The sequence below is a fragment of the Manis javanica genome, chromosome 2 (assembly GCF_040802235.1).
Source record: "Manis javanica isolate MJ-LG chromosome 2, MJ_LKY, whole genome shotgun sequence".
Taxonomy (NCBI): domain Eukaryota; kingdom Metazoa; phylum Chordata; class Mammalia; order Pholidota; family Manidae; genus Manis; species Manis javanica.
The window spans coordinates 80,005,114-80,025,393 of record NC_133157.1 but is presented as its reverse complement, the minus strand read 5'-3'; positions in this window follow the sequence as shown (position 1 = coordinate 80,025,393).

The following is a 20,280-nucleotide window of genomic DNA, read 5'->3' as shown; positions in this document are numbered from 1 at the left end:
GGAAGACCTCCCAGGATTGGATTTCCTGACAACGCTTAGGCAAAATTATCAACTGGCCATATTTTGTCTTACTTCATCATGGTTTCTGAGCAACCTTGTCTAATGTTGGAACTCTGAAAATACATTCAATGGAAAACAGAAGAACAACATGGCATAGCTGTGCCAAGCCAGCTTTTGTCAGGGGCTGCTTTTGTTCCTTCACAACCTTTAACTTCCCCTGATTAGCACCAAAGAAATTAATAGAGATCATTCAAATCAATTCAGAAATCACTTACTGGGCTTCTTCACTGTGCCCCATCTCCTGAAGCAGAATGGGTAATGGCTTAATAATCTGGTGGAGGACGTACAAGTTTAATGAGCCACAGTATGTGATTTAGGAATTAGCCTTGAGGCAACTACACTTTCCTTTTCCTTATAACTCTGTGACCCATCTCTCTCAGTGTGCTTAGACACATTTTTTTTCTTGTAACTTCAGTTTGGGATTAGACTTTCTACTGTAAAAAACAAAACCTGAACAAGTAAGGAAATTGATTTTATTCAATCTAGTGCAATATGAAGAACACCCCAGTTTCAAAGATCAGAGTCTCTTGGCAGGGCAGTGTTGCCCTAGTCTTTTATAGAGGAGTAGGCAGGTTACAGGTGGGGGGATCTACAGGTGGGATTTCCTGTTTTTCAGTCAGGACAAGTCTCAGTCAGTTCTCTGAACAAGAAATATTTATTTCTGTGTCTACCTAGTTTGAGGCAAACGGTTCTAATCTCAGCTAATATTCACAAGACAAAGAAGGAGGAATTGGAGAGTCCAGCCTTGTTAGGTTTAGGCAAAAGGGGAAAGACCTGTGTTTAGCCTGTCACAGGTACACAAAGGAGACCTGAGAAAAGGTCCACAGTTAGTTTTATCTAAGTCACATAGAAAAGGATGATCCTTTTGGGTAACCATAAACCCAAACATAAAAGGCTGTGAGATTTTGGAAAACAAAAGGTTGGAGGGATTTCTTAATGTCACTGTTTTCCAAAAGTACTGAGCTCAGGTAAAGTTCAACTTTGTCACCACTGTTAAAATGAAAAACACAGGCCCAACTGGGGGTCACTTCTAGGTCAGGTCACCAAACTGGGGCTTAATGCCCAACATGTGGATGAAATCCATTCTGCTTCTGAAAAAAAAGACCCCCTCCTTGCCAGACTTGCCAGACTTGCCAACCTGATATCCTTGTAAAATGCAACAGTCTGCCCCTGAATCAAATACATTAGGATAGTAAACCATGACAGTAAATTAAATGAATGATCGAGACTGTGGGAAACCCAAGACAGCTGCTTGATTTTTTCCCAGCTCCCCATTAAACCCCATCTTTCAGTTTTTGCATTTCTTCACACACCTTAGTACATTTAAGGAAAATTTTTTTTGTCCTCAGAGGTCCCAACCTTCTCCCTCTGGGCTTTTTGAACACCTGCAGGTGGACTTCACTCCACTGCTACTTAGTATGGGTTATCAGTATGTTCTTGTTACTGTAGGTATGTTTTCTGGATGGTTTGAAGCCTTCCCTTATTGCAAGACTGATGCCCTCACAGTGGCAAATAAACTGTTAGAGAATGTGTTTCCCACCTGGAATATACTTCTTTAATCCCCAGTGATTGAGATACCCACTTCACTGGGCAAATTATATGAGCCTTAAACAAAGACCTTACACATTTCTTGGGATTTCACTGTGCCTATTCTTAGGCAGGAAAATAGGTATGAGCAGGGTGGAAAGAGAATAAGGACAGTGAAGCCCACTAAAAGGGACTCAAAGAATTAACCAATTAAAACTAAAGAGGCAGAAAAGACTCAGAGTTAGTCAGTTAATCAATTGAAGCTCAAAAGGCCAAAGCAACTTGGCCTGGAATGTTTGATTATTCCTCAGATAAAGAAAAGTATCTCAGCATAGCTGGAGTCTTCATTGTGTCAACTAGATCATTCCATTGTAAGATTTACGTTAGCCTGCTAAAAGGCCCAGCTTATTTTTTAACTTTATCTATATACTGTTTTTCCTTCTCTAGTTCCTAATCAAGTTGTCTGCAATCTGGGCAAAGGATAAGCATCATGATTATTTTAGCAAGAAAGCCTAGCTATAAACAGCATAGTAAAAAAAGAGGAAGATCCCATCATAAAGCTAAAATTGCATTTTAAAACCCAGGAAGTTAAGAAGTAAGATTCTTAGCGTACTCTTTAGCAAACAGACAATAACTAAGCCCACCTTGGGGCAGGGCAGGCATCTTAATTTATATGCTTCCAGACCAAGAAATTGCTATCCTCGGAAGGAATCAGAGCAGTAAATTTCTTCTGTTAAGTTAATTTTGCAGAATTATCCAAAGGACTGAAAAGAGTCTTAATGTCTTATCAAAGATAAACATTCTGGGACCACTTAACAAGTCTGCACCCCTTAGCCCTTTATCACATTCCTAAATCTTGCCTATAAAACCCCTAGACAATGCCCAACCACGTACTCTATTGTCCCCTCCTGGAGGGCTCCAGGAGCTCTGTTCTCTCAACTTATCTCTAAATATAAGTGTAAGATAAATTCTAACCGAATTAAGCAGGCGATGAGAGGCAACAAAGGGCCAGGCAGTTTATTTGAGCGCAATCCCAGGCAAGGTTCACCAGTCTGCACCAAGACAGGCTGGAGAAGTAACCCCTAAAGAAGGTAGGGGGAGGCATAGATTTACAGCGACGTGAGGATTGGCTAGCCTAAGGCACATTTTTCAGGTTGGGAGTGGGCAGCAGCCGGGGGCTTTGGCACGTCATCAGTGTCTGATGTGCTCACCCCTCCCTTCAGTGCCTCCAACCTTACATTCCAGCCTTTGGGTTATAATGGGTGCTGACTCGATCTGGCTACTTCCAGCTGAGAAGGGGCAGGGCAGGTAGCGTTGAGGCTGATGGGAGGCCAGAGGCAGCTTGGAGGGAAGGGGTGAGTACTGATGTACCCACATGGTCTTGTGCACTTCTACTGTCCGACCTCTCTATTGGTGGCTGGAGGTTCTAGAAGATATGTTGTCTTCGTCTCCCAGGACAGATATGTCTACCATGATCACTTGGCTTTGCCCCTTCTAGTGCTGTAGTCTGGATGATAAGAGACAGACTGAGGCTTGTTCATAGCAGGCAGCCTGGATGAAAGAATGGAAAGATGAGCATTGGGCGGGACAAGGGGTATCTTTCTTAGGAGTGAGAAATAAGGTAGGTAGGAGAGGTGTCCAGGGGAACTTGAGATAAGAGAGTATAAGGGTTAGGGATGACCAGGTGAAGAGGGACTACAGCTTCGTTGATTATCTGCAGGTCTTGAACAAGCCGATAGGACCCTGATGGCTTCTTGACTGGAAGGATTGGAGTGTTAACAGGGAGAATTAGTAGGTACCAGAAGCTTTTGGGAAAGAAGATGGTTAATGATAGGTTGGGTGCCCTTGCGATGGGCTTGGGAAATAGGAAATTGTGGTCTAGAATGAGAGGAGGATGGGTCTTTGAGGTGGATGAGGACTGGATCATGATGGCTCAACACTACAGGAGTAGAGGTGTCTCAGACTATTGGGTTAATGCCAGTTGACAGTACAGGAGGGTCTGTGGAGGGCTCAGGGCTACAACTTAAATTGGCTAAGATGATGAGTGAGCTCGGTTGGGGATGACTAAGAGGCAGGGAGATAGAGGCATTAAGCTTGGAGAGGAGATCTCTCCTTAAAAAAGGGATGGGACAGGATGAGATGACTACAAATTAGTGGGTAAGAAGATGGTTCTCAAACATGTAGGCTACTGAACCTGTCTCTAGAGGCTTAGAGGGTGTTACTGGGAAGGATGTAAACGCCCGTGAAAGGAAGGTAAAACAGAGTAGGCAGCTTCCATGTCCACTAAAAAGGAGATGGACTTACCTGCTACTCACAGTGTGGCCCTGGGTTCGGCAAGGGTGATAGGGTTGTTCGAGTCTAGGCATCTTCAGTCTTCGAGTAGGCCCAGCAGGTCTGGAGGGGAATCTCTTAGGGGGGCCTGCCACTCATGAGACTCTGTCATGGGAGGATGACCTTCCCTAACTGGGCACTCTACTTTCTAATGACCTCTCTTACTGCAAACTGGGCAGGGATTAGTTGGCTTGTTGGTCCGGTTGGGGCATCTCTTTGCCCAGTGGTCTTCTTGGCCACACTGGAAGCAGGGTCCCAGAGGCTCACGTGTCCCAGACCGGTCTTTGGTGTGATGAGACCCCTGTCCTGTTGGCCACAGGGCCACCATGAAGGCTCAGGTTTGGGACACTGTCCTCCTGTCATGTTCTTCATCATGGGTATTAAAGACATTAAAGGCCATGGTTACCAGGTCACGGAGTGGAGTTTGGGGTCCCTCTTCTGCCTTTTTAGCTTACTTCTTATGTAACTAATACTTGTTCTGGTGAAATCTAGTTCTTTACTAGTTTAGGAGTAATAAAACAGTGACTATAAATGATAAAATACTTACACATGACAATGATTAAAGATCTGATGAGAGCATACTTAAGACAGTTGACATAAGGAAATTTGGATATTTTTCTAACACAAAACAAAGTTTAGCATTATTCTCTTTGACAGTGCTTTCTAGGTAATTTAGTAGTTAAGTTTTATATCAGATAAATAAGTGAAATTGGCCAAATATTTTCTCTAATGAGAAAAAGTTCTTCTGACATGTTCCAGGGGCCCTCTGGAAAATATCAGAGTTAACTAGAGGTAATTTGATTTTGGGAAGCTATTAAAAGTTTTTTTAAGGCATTTTTCTAAATAGAATCATAAGTTACTATAAATAATACTTATCTATTTAACTAGAATGACAACAAAAGATTTCAAAGGCAAATACAGAAGGTTATACAGTTATTAGCAAAGCTTAGCTTTTAGTTTTTTCATATTAAGATCTCATTATCTTAAGTATTCAGACAACTCATTGAGAATTTAAGCATGAGAAACTTTTGATAAAACAATTAGAGAACTCTTTGCAATCTTTCAATGTTGAGAGCAGACTAACAGTTAAGAAAACTTTGTCTTTTTAACTGAAAACAAAATTCTAATTTTGCTGTGTACTTGATACTGAGATTCATTTGCTTAAATTTTGTATAGCATGACCATATCAATTTTTCCACAAACTTTCTACAACTTCCTTTTACATTGTGTTCCCTCTCTTTAAATAAATAGCTGTACTTTAGAACAGTTACTTTCTTTTACCTTCAACAAAATGAATTTCCATTCTTTATACTTTCTCTTATTAAAACATACATCTTTTTAGCAAGTAGAGATGTTTTCTTCTTTAAATGGCTTTAATTATACCTCAAAACTATTAGGAACTTTAATTTTCAGTGAACACTGAGAAGTGGGCTATTGTAAACCATTGCACTAGCATTCTTTAGATTAACAAATTCATGAGCACACTTTATAATTCCTGCCACCATGTGCTTTATAGCATAATCTCTAAGCACAAAATATGTCTACTTAACTTAGCAAAACTTTAAGATTCTAGGTCCCCACAAAAATTTTCAGGCTGCAGGCAGGCACACACACTGCAATACACAATCACTAAGATGTTCACTTGCTACACCCAGCTCACCCACTCTCAACAACCATGCCAGACCACTGACAAAACGGCAGGTGTGGCGAGGGGTGTAGGGTCGGGAGAGAAAGGAGGCAGGTCTGTGCTAGGAGGAGTCTTGTCCGTGGCTTCCAGAACCGGAGGGCGGGAGGAGTGTGTTCCGGTGGGGGAAGAGGGCAGTGGAGGTGGAAGGAGAAGGGGATGGGGTGGTGCAGCCACCAGAAGAGGAGAGGAGCAGGATGATGGCATGGCTGAGAATGTAGGACTTTAAGATGGCAGTGACATGGGGGAGGACAAAGAACTTAAAGATGGTGGCAGAGAGGGGTGGGGGTAGTGAGCTGAGAGAGGTGGGAGACTAAGGTCTCCAGCAGATCTGAAAAGGAAGAAGGACTGGGCAGAGTAAGAGGCTGACAATCCTTAACTGGAGATCGGGCCTGGAGAACCTGGGTTGTTGAACAATTAACATAAAGGTCTGGGTGGAGCGCAAAGTCCAAAAAGCCTGCACATACGGGATTTCACCCCACTCTATGCTCCAGTGCCAATAATTAGTCAAGTCGGTGAGGAGGCCAAAATCGAAAGTTCCCTCAGGGGGCCAGCGAGATTGATGGTCCGAGGGATACTGAGGCCCGGCCTCAGAGCAAAGGAAGACCAGCCTCCATTTGCGAACTTCCCAGGACAAATATAGAGTAGCCAGATTAGAAATGAAACACCACAGCAGGGTCTGAGCCTCTGCTTTCGAGGGCTGGTTCCCCATGTGTGTGCCATTTCTCAACTAATCCCGCTGAGAGGAGCGCCCAGCGTCCCAAGTGTGCCAAGTCAGGGGAGACTGTCTGGGAGCCTGGGTGAGGAACATCTCCCCACCGCAGGGCCAGGGGCAGGTATCCCGGATGCCCATAGCAGATGGGCCAGATGCCCAAGGGGCCGGATGCCCCAACCTGGACGTAGCTACGATTTCGAATGGACCAGGTGAAAACAGGTTAGGGAGGGAAACAGACTGGGGGAAACTGAGGGACTCACTGGAAAGTAGTCCACACAGCAAACAGCAGGCTGAGGTCCTGGGTTGGGGAAGGAGGGGGCAGGGCTGCCGATGGCTGGTTGGGGCCCTGCGCTCACGCCCCTCCCCGGGTTTTTTTGGCACCAAATGTAAGATAAATTCTAGCCGAAATAAGCAGGTGATGATAGGCAACAAAGGGCCAGGCAGTTTATTTGAGTGCAATTCTGGGCCAGGTTCACCAGTCTGCACCAGGACAGGCTGGAGAAGTAACGCCTAACCAGATAGGCGGGGAGTTTTTAAAGAAGGTAGGGGGAGGCAGAGCATAGATTTACAGCGGCGCAAGGACGGCGCAAGGATTGGCTAGCCTAAGGCACATTTTTCAGGTTGGGAGGGGGCAGCAGCCAAGGACCTTGGCATGTCATCAGTGTCTGATGTGCTCACCCCTCCCTCCAGTGCCTCCAACCTTACAATAAGCCTCTCCCTTGCTTTCCTACCTTGAGTGTTCACAAAGTTCATTCTTCAACTCCATGAACAAGAACTCCAGCATCACTATCATCTTCAATCACTAGGCAAAGTCAAAAGAACTAGCGGGATCCTCAAATTTAAAACCTCAAAACTTGCTGAAACGACTGGACTTTCCTGGCTAGAGGTATTGCCTTTGGTCTTGCTGACTGTTCACAGTACTCCCTTTGGAAAACATAAACCCACTCCACACAGGACAGTCACTGGCACAACCAATGTCTATTCATGTACAACCTTCTGCTGATCCCTTGTCTCATGCTAGTATGACCAACTACTATAAGTCTCTAATGTAGTATGCCAATGCCTATCATCAGCAGGTTAGAGAAGGCTTCCTGGATCCAAATTCAAGGGATACTGTTAGTCACGGTCTATAAGTTGGTGACTGGGTATTCTGGTAACATCAACAGAAGATGACAGCAGTTGAACACCTTTGGAAGGGTAGTTACCAAGTGCTCCTGACTACAGACCCTGCTGAAAAACTAGGAAGTACTGAGCCTTGGGTACACCTCTCACAAAAACTCCATATGAGACCCGGTTCTGTGCAGACACTGGAAACCTCTGGATTAAACTGACAAGGGAGAGAACTAGCTGACATCAAGGTAGACTGCTTCTGTTTTAGATGACAGATCAAGACTTCAGGCTTTAACTGAACTTGAAAACTGTTTTCTTTCTTTTCCTTTCCTTTACTCTGGCATTGGCCTGAACAGATAATGCCCTCATCTATATCTCCCCAGCCATTGCTCACAGGGTAACCTCTGGAATTTAGAACCATTTCTTATTTCAAGCTAGGAGAAATCTAACTGTGCCGCTAAACTGATATCATCAAGTTTGAAAGGACCTACCAGGAGGCTTTCATGATTCAGGGATTACTCCCTCATTCATATCCCTGGTTAGGAATGAACGTAAATGAGGCTATGATCAGAAACTTCTCAATTCTTGAAGTTTTGGCTGAATCTGCTGCTGAAGCAATAGCTGCCAAGAAAGGTTCTTAGACTTTCTCGCCAAAGCTGTTCTTGATTATAGGATAGCCCATGATTATCTTCCAGCCAAGCAACACCACCTGCACCTGGGTTGACACTTCTGCGGAAGCTGAAGCTCAGTTATGTAAGATCACCAAGCAAGCTACTTGGCTTAAAAGGATGACTCCTTCAGCAGGGTCTCTCTGGGACTGGTTTGGGCCTTGGGGGCCATGGCTCTGAAGTACACTCCCAACATTTGGAATTATCCTGCTTATAGTTATCCTAATAATCTCCCTGGTGCATTATATTCACCCAAAGGCTTTAAATGCATGCTCGCAGCCACTTATCACCAGGCAAATGATCTAAGACTGGAATGGCAAAAAGGAGCAAAAAATGACTGACTTCTGTTATCTGTCAATATCACAGGGGTAAAGCATGACCATCATGATCTATGGATACCACACAAAAGGAACAGTAAAAAAAGAACTCCAGCAGTAGCTGAGAGTGGTGCTAATGCCTTAAATTTTGATCATGTCTCTCAATTAAGCTGAGAGTATGATCAAAAGGGGGGAATTCTTAAAAAGGAAAACACAGGCAGACCCAGTATGGTGTCACTTCTTCTAGACCTGTCACCAAACCCAGGCTCAATGCCCAACAAGATAATCCACCTAAGAACCCTACTCCTCTTAAGGGAGGGTGACTTTACTGGAGATAACCCCTGATCTCTTCTTTTACTAATAACCGCCCCACCCTCCTGTCTATTAGAATTTTCCATTTTGTACAACTTCTTGGAGCATTTCTTTGCTTGCTAGGGCGGATGCTGCCCAGTTCGTGAATGACTTAATAAAGCCAATCAATCTTCAAATTTACTTGATTAGATTTTGCTTTTGATCAACATCAACCCTTTCTTGTGCTTGTACATTAGTTGGAAACAAAGTAGACTGCCATATTTTTATTTGCTCATTTATTTTATCTGCTGCCAAACCATGGAAGGTAATGGCCCTCAGAATAAGGAAACCCAGAGTTCTCTAGAGTGTAAAATGTCCAGAGTCAAGATCCAAGGGTCTGGGTTTCCCTAAGGGAAATCACTAGATCCTCACTACCTTGATTCTGTCATCAACTTTTGAATGAATAAGTCTATGCCTGCTTAATTTACATATTAAATGCCATAAGCTGGCTCTGATTTTCTATTTTGGGTTCCAGTTTTCTTTTTTGTATTACTTTGTAGAAAGAATGCATGTCTCAAATCATTTCCAGGATAAGGTAGAATGAGATCATTGGTTAATTTTATGTATCGGCTTGGCTGGCCTGTGGGGCCCAGTTGTTTGGTCAAACAGCCGTCGAGATGTTGCTGTGTTGACATTTCTAGATGTGATTAACATTTACAATCAATAGACTTGAATACAGTAGCTACATTTTATAATGTGAGTGGGCCTCTTACAATCAGTTGAAAGCTGTAAGAACAAAGACTGGGGTTTCCAGAAATAAAAACAACTCTGCCTCAAGACTGAAACATAGAAACCCTGCCTGAGATTTTGACTTTCTGGCTTAAACTGACAATTTTAGACTCAAGACTATAATATCAACACTTATCTGTGTAAGATAAATTCTAGCCGAAATAAGCAGGCAAAGAGAGGCAACAAAGGGCCAGGTAGTTTATTTGAACACAATTCCCAGGCGAGGTTTCTCAGTCTACAGAAATGGAGGCTGGCCCCTCTAAGTAGACAGACAGCAAGTTTTTCAAGAAGGTAGAGGGAAGCAGAGCTTAGATTTACAGCAGCGCAAGGATTGGCTAGCCCAAGGCACATTTTTCAGGCTGGGAAGGGGCAGCAGCCGGGGACTTTGGCATGTCATCAGTGTCCAGCGTGCTCACTCCTCCCCCCAGTGCCTTCAACCTTACATTCCAGCCTTTTGGTCATAATGGGTGACGACTTGATCTGGCTACCTTTGGCTGACAAGGGGCATCATTGGGGGGAGTGGTTCGTAGCACGTAGTTGCATTGCTCTGACTGCAAATATCTTGCCCTGCTTTTTCTAGAGGCTCTCACTCCATTCTGTCTAAGCTCACGGTCTCTGTCTCATCTTCTTTTTTACAGATAGAGACTCTATCTGCTGCCAGGGAAAAGGGGCGATGACCACTCCAGGTGCTTCATGCTGAGAAGGGGTGCAGTAAAGGGTGCAGCTAGGTTTCTATCACTTGTTAGTTGAGAGGGCCTCAGAAGGTTGGCACTTCTATTCTGGAAGGACAAATTTGATGAGATGAAGAATGCATGGCTGAATATGAGAACTAGAAATATGAAGAGTCTAATTTGGAATTATAGCCAGGTATCAGGGGAAACTAGAATTTTGGATCGAGTTTACCTCTCAATGACTAGTATTAGGATTTAGTATAGATAAGACTGCATTATTGAAACAATACTTTTCTCTAAAATCACCCTTATTTTTATTAGAAGTAGCCAGATTAAGAAAATAATTAACAGTTGGCTTGATTATTTGCATAAGTACGGCAAGAAGAGCAATTGATCACATAGGCTCTTTTAAATATTCTTTACTGGAACTTTTTGTAAGGAATTTCAGATTGAACTTTTAAAGGCCTTTGAGGCTAGAAAGCTAAGCCAGACTTGCCATCAGGTTGTGCCTTCAGTACCTGTACATTTGGGTGAATTCCTCTCTTCTTGAGGTTCTCAAGACATCCTGAGGTTCTTGCACTTACCAGGAAGTGACCTTCTTTACTCACCTGGTAAGGCTGCTGGGAACCTTGTAAGCAAGGTACCAGCTAGTTCTTCTAAGGGGCTTTGTTGGCTTTATAAAGTCAACCTTAGTTCCTTAAAGCTGTTCACATCTGAGTTTATGCACATGTCTCTCAGGTATGACATTCCAGTCAAAGCCTTGGTAGTATAACCTGTCTTTTTAATTGGTCCTCTTACAAGGAAAGCAGGTTCTTATTGAACTTATGGAAATAAACATACTGCCATGAAATATAAAAATAGTCACTGAGAGTTTTTAAATTTTGGAGGTATCAGGTAGAGAGAAAGATAAAGTTTCAATTCTGCTTATAAAGATAGTCATTTAATAAACTGTTGTCAGCTTAAGAGAAAAAGCTTAAAGCACTTTATCAGCAACATTGAAACAAAAAGCCACAAAATCATCTTCTTTAGTTTACTTAATCCTATGTAACTAATTGTTGTTCTGCTGAAATCTAGTTTTTCACTAGTTTAGAAGTAATAAAACAGTGACTATAAATGACAAAAGACTTACAAATGATAATGGTTAAAGATCTGATGAGAGCTTACTGTAAGACAGTTGTCATAAGGAAATTTGGATATTTCTGTAACACAAAACATTCAGTAACAAAGTTTAGCATCAGTCTTTTTGACAGTGCTTTCTAGGTAATTAAGCAGGTAATTATATATCAGAAAAATAAGCCAAATTAGCCAAATACTTTCTCTAATGAGAAAAAATTTCTCTGACATGTTCCAGGGGCCATCTGTAAAATATCATTTAACTAGAGGTAAAAGTATCTTTTTGAATTTGATTTTGGGAAGCTCTTAAAAGTTTTAAGGCTCTTGCTTAAATAGCCTAATTAGATTTATAAGTCACTATGAAACAATGCTTATCTATTTAACCAGAATGACAACAAAATACCTCAAAGGCAAATAAAGAAAGTTACACAGTTGTTAGCATTGTTTAGCTTTTAGTCCTTTTTTTTTTTTTTTTTTTTGAGAGGGCATCTCTCATATTTATTGATCAAATGGTTGTTAACAACAATAAAATTCAGTATAGGGGGGTCAATGCTCAGTGTACAATCATTAATCCATCTCAAGCCTAATTCTCGTCAGTCTCCAATCTTCTGAAGCATAACGAACAAGTTCTTACATGGTGAACGAATTCTTACATAGTGAATAAATTCTTACATGGTGAACAGTACAAGGGCATTCATCACAGAAACTTTCGGTTTTGATCATGCAATATGACCTATAAACAATCAGGTCAAATATGAATATTCGTTTGATTTTTGTACTTGATTTATATGTTGATCCCACATTTCTCCTATTATTATTATTTTTTTTATTTTTAATAAAATGCTGAAGTGGTAGGTAGATGCAAGATAAAGGTAGAAAACATAGTTTAGTGCTGTAAGAAGGCAAATGTAGATGATCAGATGATCAGGTGTGTGCCTATGGACTAAGTATTAATCCAGGCTAGACAAGGGCAGCAAGACATCCACGGATGCAGAAGATTTCTCTCAAACCAGGGGGGGTGAGGTTCTGAGCCTCACCTCTGTTGATCCCCAAATTCTCACCTGATGGCCCCCCTGCAACTGTGCCTGTCTTAGGTTGTTCCTCCCTTGAGGAATCTTACCCGTCTCTGGCTAACCAGTCATCTTCCGGGGCCATACAGGGAAATGTAAAGTTGGTAAGTGAGAGAGAAGCCATATTGTTTGCAAAGGTTAGCTTTTTACTTCTTTGCAGATTTATGCCTTGTGGCTTCTATGCCCAGCACTTGTCTCGAGGTATCTTTACCACCTGGAGGAATTATGATACTCGGTAAATTCGATATGGGGCACGAATTCTATTTAAGGGTTGTAATTAGGAAGGAAGAAGAAAAGCTATAGATGTAGCATATGAAGGAAACATGGGAGGATTGATTATTTCTTTGACATATCTTCTTGTATAGTACCTTACGTATGTATAGGTTTTAAACTACTAACTAATTTGCACACACATATTAACATAATAGGAAAACGGTGACATAAACAAAGCAAATCTATAATCACCATCCATCTCCAGTGAAGCCAAGAAAACCATTTAGGCACCCTAGGCATTTGTGAAAATTTATCTATGATATGATGGATATTGTCCAACTGTACCTGAACCATCAGACAAATTAAAGCAGCCCATTTCTGGGATCTGTTCACATCCCATATGTTCTTTTAACCATAGATAGTCTATAGTCATGAGATTTTGGAGTGCTACAACTTGCACCCCTCCCAACTCCTGGTTGAGTTCCAACAGTACAGATCCGGTCAAATTCGTTGTCTCACTGTATGCACATGCCAGCCTAGACATCTCCCTCCTCATTCCTATGGCAAGTCCAGGAGACGGTGGGCTGGATGCAGCCACAACCGCAGCATCGTCCGGATCCCTGTGGAGGCTTTTTGATGATCATCCCCTGGCACAAGTCCTGCAGAGAGTGCTGATGCCGGAAGCTCCTCCTCATATCGTATCTTAGTTCATTTTCTGGGTATCCAAGCTAGGCCTTGATCTTCTGCATAGAAACAAACAGACCCTTTGCCCACACTTTGACATGCCCTCTATACCACTCTGCAGAACTCATTGGAGGTCAGCACACAGTAACTGCTTTTTTTTTTTTTTTTAATTAAGAGAAAGGAATATTATCAGAAAAGAGTACCTCCATAGCTGATCATCTGACACCCTTTAAGTGATCAACATTAAGGATATTTAAAGCATGCGTTGATCTTTGATTTACCAATAGTTTTATCCTATCAAGGAGTAATCCCCCTTTTCTTTCTTTCTTTCTTTCTTTTTTTTTTTTAATTTTTAATCTACACTTACATGAAGAATACTATGTTTATTATGCTCTCCCCTATATCAGGTCCCCCCTAACAACCACATTACGGTTACTGTCCATCAGCTTAGCAAAATGTTGTAGAGTCACTACTTGTCCTCTCTGTGTTGTGCAGCCCACCCTCCCCTTTCTCCCCCCCCCATGCATGCTAATCTTAATACCTCCCTTCTTCTTCCCCCCCCTTATCCCTCCCTGCCCACCCATCCTCCCCAGTTCCTTTCCCTTTGGTACCTGTTAGTCCATTTTTGGGTTCTGTAATTCTGCTGCTGTTTTGTTCCTTCAGTTTTTCCTTTGTTCCTATACTCCTCAGATGAGTGAAATCATTTGGTATTTCTCTTTCTCCGCTTGGCTTATTTCACTGAGCATAATACTCTCCAGCTCCATCCATGTTGCTGCAAATGGTTGGATTTTTCCACTTCTTATGGCTGAGTAGTATTCCATTGTGTATATGTACCACATCTTCTTTATCCATTCATCTACCGATGGACATTTAGGTTGCTTCCAATTCTTGGCTATTGTAAATAGTGCTGCGATAAACATAGGAGTGCATCTGTCTTTCTCAAACTTGATTGCTGCGTTCTTAGGGTAAATTCCCAGGAGTGGAATTCCTGGGTCAAATGGTAGGTCTGTTTTGAGCATTTTGATGCACCTCCATACTGCTTTCCACAATGGTTGAACTAATTTACATTCCCACCAGCAGTGTAGGAGGGTTCCCCTTTCTCCACAGCCTCGCCAACATTTGTTGTTGTTTGTCTTTTGGATGGCAGCCATCCTTACTGGTGTGAGGTGATACCTCATTGTAGTTTTAATTTGCATTTCTCTGATAATTAGCGATGTGGAGCATCTTTTCATGTGTCTCTTGGCCATCTGTATTTCTTTTTTGGAGAACTGTCTGTTCAGTTCCTCTGCCCATTTTTTAATTGGGTTATTTGTTTTTTGTTTGTTGAGGCGTATGAGCTCTTTATATATTCTGGACGTCAAGCCTTTATCGGATCTGTCATTTTCAAATATATTCTCCCGTACTGTAGGGTTCCTTTTTGTTCTATTGATGGTGTCTTTCGCTGTACAGAAGCTTTTCAGCTTAATGTAGTCCCACTTGCTCACTTTTGCTGTTGTTTTCCTTGCCCAGGGAGATATGTTCAAGAAGAGATCACTCATGTTTATGTCTAAGAGGTTTTTGCCTATGGTTTTTTCCAAGAGTTTAATGGTTTCATGACTTACATTCAGGCCTTTGATCCATTTTGAGTTTACCTTTGTATATGGGGTTAGACAATGGTCCAGTTTCATTCTCCTACATGTAGCTGTCCAGTTTTGCCAGCACCATCTGTTGAAGAGACTGTCATTTTGCCATTGTATGTCCATGGCTCCTTTATCAAATATTAATTGACCATATATGTTTGGGTTAATTTCTGGGGTCTCTAATCTGTTCCACTGGTCTGTGGCTCTGTTCTTGTGCCAGTACCAAATTGTCTTGATTACTATGGCTTTGTAGTAGAGCTTGAAGTTGGGGAGTGAGATCCCCCCTACTTTATTCTTCTTTTTCAGGATTGCTTTGGCTATTCGGGGTCTTTGGTGTTTCCATATGAATTTTTGAATTATTTGTTCCAATTCATTGAAGAATGTTGCTGGTAATTTGAGAGGGATTGCATCAAATCTGTATATTGCTTTGGGCAGGATGGCCATTTTGACGATATTAATTCTTCCTAGCCATGAGCAGGGGATGAGTTTACATTTGTTAGTGTCCCCTTTAATTTCTCTTAAGAGTGACTTGTAGTTTTCAGAGTATAAGTCTTTCACTTCTTTGGTTAGGTTTATTCCTAGGTATTTTATTCTTTTTGATGCAATGGTGAATGGAATTGTTTTCCTGATTTCTCTTTCTATTGATTCGTTGTTAGTGTATAGGAAAGCTACAGATTTCTGTGTGTTAATTTTGTATCCTGCAGCTTTGCTGTATTCCGATATCAGTTCTAGTAGTTTTGGAGTGGAGTCTTTAGGGGTTTTTATGTACAGTATCATATCATCTGCAAATAGTGACAGTTTAACTTCTTCTTTACCAATCTGGATTCCTTGTATTTCTTTGTTTTGTCTGATTGCCGTGGCTAGGACCTCCAGTACTATGTTAAATAACAGTGGAGAGAGTGGGCATCCCTGTCTGGTTCCCGATCTCAGTGGAAATGCTTTCAGCTTCTCGCTGTTCAGTATAATGCTGGCTGTGGGTTTATCATATATGGCCTTTATTATGTTGAGGTACTTGCCCTCTATTCCCATTTTGCTGAGAGTTTTTATCATGAATGGATGTTGAATTTTGTCAAATGCTTTTTCAGCATCTATGGAGATGATCATGTGGTTTTTGTCTTTCTTTTTGTTGATGTGGTGGATGTTGTTGATGGATTTTCGAATGTTGTACCATCCTTGCATCCCTGGGATGAACCCCACTTGGTCATGGTGTATGATCCTTTTGATATACTGTTGAATTCTGTTTGCTAATATTTTATTGAGTATTTTTGCATCTACATTCATCAGGGATATTGGTCTGTAATTTTCTTTTTTGGTGGGGTCTTTGCCTGGTTTTGGTATTAGGGTGATGTTGGCCTCATAGAATGAGTTTGGGAGTATTCCCTCTTCTTCTATTTTGTGGAACACTTTAAGGAGAATGGTTATTATGTCTTCTCTGTGTGTCTGATAAAATTCCGAGGTAAATCCGTCCGGCCCCGGGGTTTTGTTCTTGGGTAGTTTTTTGATTACCGTTTCAATTTCTTTGCTTGTAATTGGTTTGTTTAACTTTTATGTTTCTTCCTTGGTCAGTCTTGGGAGGTTGTATTTTTCTAGGAAGTTGTCCATTTCTTCTAGGTTTTCCAGCTTGTTGGCATATAGGTTTTCATAGTAGTCTTTAATAATTCTTTGTATTTCTGTGGAGTCTGTCGTGATTTTTCCATTCTCATTTCTGATTATGTTGATTTGTGTTGACTCTCTTTTTCTCTTAATAAGTTGGGCTAGAGGCTTATCTATTTTGTTTATTTTCTCAAAGAACCAGCTCTTGGTTTTGTTGATTTTTGCTATTGTTTTATTCTTCTCAATTTTGTTTATTTCTTCTCTGATCTTTATTATGTCCCTCCTTCTGCTGACTTTAGGCCTCCTTTGTTCTTCTTCTTCCAGTTTTAATAATTGTGATGTTAGACTATTCATTTGGGATTGTTCTTCCTTCTTCAAGTGTGCCTGGATTGCTATATACTTTCCTCTTAAGACTGCTTTCGCTGCATCCCACAGAAGTTGGGGCTTAGTGTTGTTGTTGTCATTTGTTTCTATATATTCCTTGATCTCTATTTTGATTTGTTCATTGATCCATTGATTATTTAGTAGCATGTTGTTAAGCCTCCATGTGTTTGTGAGCCTTTTTGTTTTCTTTGTAGAATTTATTTCTACTTTCATACCTTTGTGGTCTGAAAAATTGGTTGGTAGAATTTCAATATTTTGGAATTTACTGAGGCTCTTTTTGTGAGCTAGTATGTGGTCTATTCTGGAGAATGTTCCATGTGCACTTGAGAAGAATGTATATCCTGTTGCTTTTGGATGTAGAGTTCTATGGATGTCTATTAGGTCCATCTGTTCTAGTGTGTTGTTCAGTGCCTGTGTGTCTTTACTTATTTTCTGCCCGATGGATCTATCCTTTGGGGTGAGTGGTGTGTTGAAGTCTCCTACAATGAATGCATTGCAGTCTATTTCCCTCTTTAGTTCTGTTAGTATTTGCTTCACATATGCTGGTGCTCCTGTATTGGGTGCATATATATTTAGAATGGTTATATCCTCTTGTTGGACTGAGCCCTTTATCATTATGTAGTGGCCTTCTTTATCTCTTGTTACATTCTTTGTTTTGAAGTCTATTTTGTCTGATATTAGTACTGCAACCCCTGCTTTCTTCTCACTGTTGTTTGCCTGAAATATGTTTTTCCATCCCTTGACTTTTAGTCTATGCTTATCTTTGGGTTTAAGGTGAGTTTCTTGTAAGCAGCATATAGATGGGTCTTGCTTTTTTATCCATTCTATTACTCTATGTCTTTTGATTGGTGCATTAAGTCCATTTACATTTAGGGTGACTATTGAGAGATATGTACTTATTGCCATTGCAGGCTTTAGATTCGTGGTTACCAAAGGTTCAAGGTTAGCTTCTTTAGTATCTTACTGCCTAACTTAGCTCGCTTATTGAGTTGTTATATACACTGTCTGGAGATTCTTTTCTTCTCTCCCTTCTTATTCCTCCTCCTCCATTCTTCATATGTTGTGTGTTTTGTTCTGTGCTCTTTTTAGGGGTGCTCCCATCTAGAGCAGTCCCTGTAGGATGCCCTGTAGAGGTGGTTTGTGAGAAGCAAATTCCCTCAGCTTTTGCTTGTCTGGGAATTGTTTAATCCCACCATCATATTTAAATGATAGTCGTGCTGGATACAGTATCCTTGGTTCAAGGCCCTTCTGTTTCATTGCATTAAGTATATCATGCCATTCTCTTCTGGCCTGTAGGGTTTCTGTTGAGAAGTCTGATGTTAGCCTGATTGGTTTTCCTTTATAGGTGACCTTTTTCTCTCTAGCTGCCTTTAAAACTCTTTCCTTGTCCTTGATCCTTGCCATTTTAATTACTATGTGTCTTGGTGCTGTCCTCCTTGGATCCTTTCTGTTGGGGGTTCTGTGTAATTCCATGATCTGTTCGATTATTTCCTCCCCCAGTTTGGGGAAGTTTTCAGCAATTATTTCTTCAAAGACATTTTCTATCCCTTTTCCTCTTTCTTCCTCTTCTGGTATCCCTATAATACGAATGTTATTCCTTTTGTATTGGTCACATATTTCTCTTAGTGTTGTTTCATTCCTGGAGATCCTTTTATCTCTCTCTATGTCAGCTTCTATACGTTCCTGTTCTCTGGCTTCTATTCCTTCAATGGCCTCTTGCATCTTATCCATTCTGCTTATAAATCCTTCCAGGGATTGTTTCACTTCTGTGATCTCTTTCCTGACATCTGTGATCTCCTTCCGGACTTCATCCCACTGCTCTTGCATTTTTCTCTGCATCTCATCCCATTGCTCTTGCATTTTTCTCTGCATCTCTGTCAGCATGTTCATGATTTTTATTTTGAATTCTTTTTCAGGAGGACTAGTTAGGTCTGTCTCCTTCTCAGGTGTTGTCTCTGTGATCTTTGTCTGCCTGTAGTTTTGCCTTTTCATGGTGATAGAGATAGTTTGCAGAGCTGGTACAAGTGACCGCTGAAAGAGCTTCCCTTCTTGTTGGTTTGTAGCCTTTTCCTGGGAGAATATCGACCTCTAGTTGCTTGTGCTGGGCAGCTGTGCGCAGACAGGGCTTCTGCTTCCTGCCCAGTTGGTTTGGGGTTTATCTCCGCTGTTGCTGTGGGCTTGGCCTGGCTGGGGCTGTTCCTCCAAAATGGTGGAGCCCCGTTGGAGGGGGAGCGGCCAGGAGGCTATTTATCTCCGTAAGGGGTCTCTGTGCTCCCTGCTGCCCAGGGGGTTAGAGTGCCCAGAGATCCCCAGATTCCCTGCCTCTGGTCTAAGTGACCTGTCCTGCCCCTGTAAGACTTCCAAAAAGCACTCTCCAAACCAAAACAACAACAGCAACAATGAGAGAGGGAACAAAAAGAAAGAAAAAAAAAAAAAAAAAAAGGAAAAAAGAAGCGATTTTTTTTTTCTTTTTTTTGTCCTCAGGTGCCGGTCCCAGGCACCTGCTCACTGGTCCTGCTGCCCTGTCTCCCTAGCACCAGGGTCCCTGTCCTTTCAAGGCTTCCAAAAAGCACCCACCCACCTGTCCCGCAGGGAAGGAACGCTCGATATTCTTTGTCCTCAGGCATTGGTCCCAGGCACCCACTCACCAGTCCCGCTGCCCTGCCTCCCTAGCACTGGGGTCCCTGTCCCTTTTAGGCTTCCAAAAAGCACTCGCAGAAAAGAGAAAAAAAAAGGGGGAAAAACGCGCGATTTCCTGTGTCCTCAAGTGCCGGTCTCAGGCACCCGCCCACCAGTCCCGCCACCCTGCCTCTCTAGCACTGGGGTCCCTGCCCCTTTAAGGCTTCCAAAAAGCGCTCGCCAAAAAGAGAAAAAAAAAGGGGAAAAATGCGCGATTTCCTCTGTCCTCAGGCACCGGTCTCAGGCACCCGCAGGGAGAAATGCGGGATATTCTTTGTCCTCAGGCGCCGGTCCCAGGCACCTGCTCACCGGTCCCGCCGACCTGCCTCCCTAGCAACGGGGGCCCGTCCCTTTAAGGTTTCCAAAAAGCGCTCGCCAAAAAAAAAAAACCGCTCTGGTTTCTTTCCACCCGCCGAGAGCCGGGGGGAGGGGCTCTCGGGTCCCACCGGGCCGGGGCTTGTATCTTACCCCCTTTGCAAGGTGCTGGGTTCTTGCAGGTGTGGATGTGGTCTGGATGTTGTCCTGTGTCCTGTGGTCTCTATTTTAGGAAGATTTTTCTTTATTATATTTTCATAGCTCTATGTGTTTTTGGGAGGAGATTTCCACTGCTCTACTCACGCCGCCATCCTGGTCCGCCCCGCTTTTAGTCCTTTTTAATATTAAGATCTCATTTTCTTAAATACTCGGACAAGTCATTGAGACTTTAAGCATGAGAAGAAACTGCATTGATAAAATAATTAGAAAATCTTTTGCAATCTTTCA